At 45.2% G+C, this 6,447-nt stretch overlaps 1 long non-coding RNA gene across 1 annotated transcript; it reads right to left on the minus strand.

The window, feature by feature from the left end:
• Window positions 1–649: 649 nt before the first annotated feature.
• LOC133260462 (uncharacterized) lies at window positions 650–5,270 on the minus strand. The gene is made up of 2 exons (XR_009740819.1): window positions 4,644–5,270; window positions 650–1,460 (listed from the first exon to the last, which is right to left on the minus strand). It is a non-coding gene; the product is annotated as an uncharacterized LOC133260462 (long non-coding RNA).
• Window positions 5,271–6,447: the final 1,177 nt, after the last annotated feature.

The raw sequence follows: 6,447 nt of genomic DNA on the forward strand, positions 1-6,447 counted from the left end.
AAGGAAATTCTGACCCGTGCTACCGCATAGATGAAACTTGAAGACATTATGCTGAGTAATGTCTCATTCCATTTCACTGGAGGCCTCTGCTAATGCATGTTTTGGGGCTCTGTTTTGTCATGTCTCAGCCTTGTTCTGCATGAACAAACCTCATTTTTAACTGCTCTTTTTGCAGCCCTCCAAAAGTGCTATACTGCCTCAAGTCCAAGTGTTTGCACAGCAGATCCTGCTGCCTGGCACCCTACTTCTTCCCTCTTCTTTGTCTAACAGATCCTACGTGTTCCTAAGGGCTCAGCTCTGAGAAAGCTGGTGCTGACCCCTCCCTCAGGCTGTAGGAGGAGCCTATGTGCCCATGGCACCCCCTGCTTATTCCTCCCATCATATGTGTATTATGATTTTCCCACAAAAGGTCAGGGATTTTGGCCTCTTTATGGCATGCTCCCAATCTGATGCAGGCCTGACACAATAAACCTGTTGAATAAGTCACTGAATATACTTTTAAAAAATGCTTCAGTTCAGTTGCTCAGTCATGTCCAACTCTTTGCGACCCCATGGATTGCAGCACACCAAGCTTGCCTGTCCATCACCAACTCCCAGAGCTTACTCAAACTCATGTCCGTCAAGTTGGTGATGCCATCCAACCATCTCATCCTTATTTTTGATTTATTGCTTTATTTGGCTGTGCCAGGTCTTTGTTTCGGCATGCAGGATCCTTAGCTGTGACATGTGGCTTTGCGTTTCCTGATCAGGGATCAAACCTGGGTCCCCTGCATGGAGAGAGCAGAGTCTTAGCCACTGGACCAGAAGGGAAGTCTCCCCCTGAATATTCTTAAGAACACATTGTTTAAAAAAAAAAAAGTACTCATTGTTATAGGTTGGTCTAATCGATGATAATTTGGCTTATAATTTTATTTCTGTAATTTTATTCTCTTCTTATAAATATCATGTCTTTATCTTTTATGTTATCTTTTTTTTTACCTACTAATTTTAATACTTGACATGTCAGTAGAGTCAGGCTTGGCAGCACATAACAAAAAATTCTCAGATAACATTAGCATAAACAAAATACAAATTTGATCCCAATTCTGCAGAAGTTCAAGTACAGACAGTGTTGGGCTGATACCCATTTCACTCCAAATCTTCAGGGATTAATTCTCTTTCAGCTTCACTTGGCCATCCTGAGGCTGTCTTTGTGCTCCAAGACGGAGGCCGGGCTGGAATTCCAGGAAGGAATCAAGAAAGGGTGTAGGGTGTACAGCAGCTATCTTTCTGGAAGCTCCTCAGATGCTCACATACAGCATTCTTGCTCACATACTGCCGGGCAGCTTAATCACACGTAGCTGCAAGGGAGGCTGAGATACACAGTCTGTATTCCGAGCAGACATGTCCCCAGCTAAAATCCCACTGGTGTGGAAGAGGGGCAATGAATATCGGGGGACAAAAAGAAGGGGAGGCCAGACCTGAGTATAAAAAAGATACAACATGTCAATACCATAATCCAGTTTAATCTAGATTTCAGATATATTCTTCCCAGCTCCTAATCTCCTTTGTTGAAAGGTCATGACATTTAGACTCGGGAGTTTTCACACTAAGCAAAGCCCTAAATTTCCAGGTTTTCTCCTTTTACCAGGTAATATGCTGTCCCCTTGTCCTTCATATGGGGCTCAGAGATGGGGCAGAGGGAGGTGGAGCTGAGGACTACCAGTGGAGAAAGGGCGCAGTAGTAACAAAGGCAGGATGTCACGTTTCAACACATCTGGTCTGGCCCCTGTGTCTCCCGGGCCGGCTTGGCTTTGTCCTGTTTTTCCCTGGCTCGGCTCTCCAGGATGTGTTCCCAGCAATTCCCGACCTCCAGCACCTGCAGTTCCACCCCGGGAAGCTGGAGGTCTCTGCTCCTCCACGGGCCACTGTGGATGCTCCAGTCACCCTAGATGAGTCATCGGAGGCCACAGTCTCTGCCACCAGGCCAGGTGCAGATGTTGCCTGCAGGGGACCCCAGTCTGCACCACAAACCTGCTCTCGCTTGTCACCAGCCTCATAGCCTCAGCCACCAGCCCTGATGGCATGCCCCCACTCCCTGTTCTCACTGTCACTCTCCAAGCGTCTCCTTCTGATCTTTTCCCTTCCATTATTTTTCCTCCCTCCCAGTGCCTTTCGGGGTCCTCACAAACCCTGATTGCTCTCATGGCTTTGTCCGGCTTTCATTCTCCACCTAACTCACTGTCAGTCTCCTCCCCTGAATCTCTAACCTCCATCTCTTCTCTGTAGCTGAGGACTCTGCTCCAGGCTCAGCATCCTCCTCCCTCCTTTTCCACAGGCTTCTTCCTCTCCCCGAGAGCCCCTTTTACTGTGAGAAAAGCCCCCCTTTTTTTGCTGCTCCATCCGTTTTCTTTCTTTCATCGCCAAATAAGGAAAAACACTTCACTTAGCCATTGCTCCCAGTGATTCATCACCACTCCTAACCCAGTTCCTTGTCATCAGGTGGCACACGCCACCTCTTTGTGGTCCCCGGTGAGCTCCAAATTACATCATCCAATGAAAGTAACAGATTCCTTGATTGTAACATGACACTAACATCACTGCCCTTTCATTACAATTTTCTCTTGCCTTCCATCACACTACATGCTCTGGCTGTTTTCTCACATTTCATGACCGCTCTGATCAGTGGTAAAACATCACTGCTTCCTTGGTGGCTTGGATGGTAAATAATCTGCCTGCAATGTGGGAGACCTGGGTTTGATCCTTGGGTCAGGATGATCCCCTGGAGGAGGGCATGACAACCCACTCCAGTATTCTTGCCTGGAGAATCCCCATGGACAGAGGAGCCTGGTGGGCTACAGTCCATGGGGTGGCAAAGAGTCGGACATGACAGTAACACTTCCAGTTTTCTGACCACACTGATCAGTGATAAAACATCAGTGCTAACAACTAATGTTTATGAGCACTTATTTTGTGTCAGGCAGGTCAGATGGTTTACACGCATCATTTCCTCTAAAGCTTGTATTGACTCTGTGGAGGAGATGCAGTTATTACCCCCACTTTACAGATAAGGAAACTGAGGCTCATAGGCCTACAAAGGTCAACGATGTGCTCACAATGACAAAGCTAGTAAGAGTTAGAGCTAAACTCAAACTCTAGTTTGCTGAATTCCAAACCAGGAGGACGCTCTGGTTCTGTTCCACCTATTGTCCCTCATTTCCTGATTTCACCTTAAATATGAGACTTTCCCAGGCTTTTCTGTTCTGGGTTACCTGCTCCCCTGGGTATAGACACTTACTTTTAAAAGGAAATGTACTTCCACAGAGTGAGCACTCCATTTGTTTTTACCCTATTATTATGGAATGTTTAAACACAGAGAGAGACAGAATCGTGTAATGATCCCTTACCCTGTCCCCAGGTAACACCACCCAAGTCCAACAGTCATTCACTGATGGCCACTCTTGTTTTGTCTGTACCCCACCATTCCCCATGCCCCCCACCAGATTATTTTGCAGCAAATCTCAGAAATCATATCAGTTCATCTGTAAATATTCCAGTGTATTTTTAAAATGTTGTTGTTGTTTGGTCTCCAAGTCATGTTCGACTCTTTTGTGACCCCATGGACTGTAGCCCACCATGCTCCTTCTGTCTGTGAGATTTTCCAGGCAAGAATACTGGAGTGGGTTGCCATTCCCTTCTCCAGGGGATCTTCCCATCCCAGGGATTGAATCCATGTCTCCTGCGCTAGCAGGCAGTTTCTTTACCACTGAGCCACCAGAGCAGCCCTTTTAAAATGTAAGGGCCCTTTAAAAAGCCTTAACCATGAAAACATTAATATGTCTAAAAATGAAGAAGAATCCCATAATATCAGCAAATATCCAAGCAGTCACATTTCCTCAGTTGTCTCATAAAGTTTTTAAAGAGTTGGTTTGTTCTTTGTTCAGATCGGGATCCAAATAAGGTCCACACACGTCACTCTTTAATAAATCTCCCTTAATCATTTGATTCCTCTTTTTTCTTTTCCTACACCCCCAGCTCCCACAATTTATTTGTAGAAAACACCCATTCCTTGGTGCCCAAAATCCACCCTGTGAATTTTGCTGATCACATCCCCCTGGGGTTGTTTAACACATCGATCCCTCCACCCATCCAAATTTCCACTAAACTATGGTCAGATGGAGAGGTGTGAGCTGATTCAAGTTTATTTTTCAGCAAGATGATTCTGTAGGTGAAACGATGTACTTCCATCAGGAATCTTCTTTATTTAGGTGGCTTCCAAGTGTGAATCCAGCTTCATTCCTTTATCTTAGGCTAACTGATATTCGCCATTATCTCAAAATCAGCATGTCTAAAAACAAATGTATCTTCCCCCACACAAGCTTTCCCTCTTGACACCTTCTCTGTTTCTGCCATTTCTGCTGTCCTTGTAAATGTCTTGGGCTCCCAGTCTCAGGGCCAAACTTCACTCTCCCTTGGCTCCCGTATTCAGTCGCAAAGACCTGCCAGTTCTCTCTCTCTCTAGGGCGTTAGAACCCTTTCGCCTTGCATCTCACACCCATTGCCCTTGTCCAGGCTTTCAAACTATTACAATACCTGCCCCCCACCCCACTGGTCTCTCTTTCCTCAGTTCCATTCCATAAACTGCCATTGGACCAAGGTCATACCTGACATCTTCCTTCAGTGTTGAATATTGGAGCATCAGATAAACAATTACTCGAGCTCTGGAATAGGCAAAGCTTCTCTCTGAGGATAATCCTGGATTTGTCTCAAGGGACACCCATGGCCCCACACTAGGGGAAAAGCAGAGTTGCCTGTCATCCTGGTGAAACTCTACTTGTTAGCAGCTTTCTCTGCTTTCCTGGTAGGACGTTCACACTTCTGTTTGTTGTTGTTGTTCAGTCACTAAGTTGTGTCTGACTCTTGGCAACCCCGTGGACTGCAGCACGCCAGGCTTCCCTGTCCACTATCTCCCAGAGTTTGCTCAAACTTATGTCCATTGAGTCAGTGATGCCATCAAACTGTCTCATCCTCTGTCACCCCCTTCTCCTCCTGCCTTCAATCTTTCTAAACAGCAGGGTCTTTTCCAATGAGCCGGCTTTTCGCATCAGCTGACAAAAGTATTGCAGATTCAGCATCAGTCCTTCCAATGAATATTCAGGGTTGATTTCCTTTAGGATTGACTGGTTTGATCTCCTTGCTGTCCAGGGACTCTCAAGAGTTTCAAACACTTGTGTTTGTCTGGTCCTAAAACATGTGCCTGGCTGTCGACCAGTAATACAGATTGGCAGCCACCTCGGCCCTGCTCTCACGTCACCCGCTGGCTGGCTCTAATTACAAGCCAAGCACACAAACACCCAACAACACAAAGAACTCCCAGCCCAGAGAGGGACGTTCAGAGAAAACTCCCTCAGAGACATGCTATCTGTCCACTCTTCCAAGAACTTCATTGAGTTAACCAGTGACCCTCTGCATCCTGGATGCCCTTCAACCAAGAGACTTTGAACATTATCCTGCTGATACTGCTCCTGCCCACAACTCACCATCTGTGAGAATTCCCATGTGACACTTTCTTGTAAAATTCAACAGAAAGAACTGGTATTCACAGAGCTGGTATACCATCCTTTCCATAGAAAAAGCTATGAGTTTATAGTTTCCCTTTTTATGCTGGTTATCAAGAGGCTCAGATAAAATTGCAAAGTCCAGTATTGGCTTAATCCTTTTCATTAGAAATTTTATATTTTCTCCAAAGTCCTGACTTCCATTTGTATTTCTCCTTTAATAATTTTCTGTTGTTATCTCATAAGCATCTTAAAATGCATTTTAGAATGATCCCGTGCGTGCATTAAGTGAATAAAATGCCACTGCATTCCTCCACCCAGGCAAAGGTTCATTGATTTACCTCATCTGACTCCAAGTTTACCTATTCTGTACCTTCTGATGGGGACACTGCCCTGTTCTATGGTCCCCAGCAGCACCCCAAAGCCCACCCACCCCAGGTACCTCAGTTCAGATGTCCTCATCTCCCCATGAGCCATCCTGACCCCCAGCCTGGAGCAAGCTTGCCCTCCTCTGAGGGCCTTTCACGTTGTTTGTACACTATTCGTCCACCACTTCCCATGCACTATCTTTTATTGTTAGTTTTATAAGCTATTTTTTAAATTAAAAGTAATTTGTACATATAGTAGAAAATTGAAACTGTACGAGACAGCTTGCACAGGAAAAAGTATCTGCCATCCACAACTGCCTTAGAGGCAGTCACTATTGCTAGTCCTTTTTGTATCATTCCAGACACATCTATGCATTTACAAACATATGGATATAGGCATATGCATACATATATGTACATATATGTATATATGTGTGTAAGAAAACATACGTTTTCTTACAAATTCCTCTGTCCTTTTTCCCACAGCTATGAACATAACACATACATTCTTCTGCATCTCGACTTTTTTTTGGCTGCACTGT

The sequence above is a fragment of the Bos javanicus genome, chromosome 14, assembly GCF_032452875.1.
Source record: "Bos javanicus breed banteng chromosome 14, ARS-OSU_banteng_1.0, whole genome shotgun sequence".
NCBI classification, from domain to species: domain Eukaryota; kingdom Metazoa; phylum Chordata; class Mammalia; order Artiodactyla; family Bovidae; genus Bos; species Bos javanicus.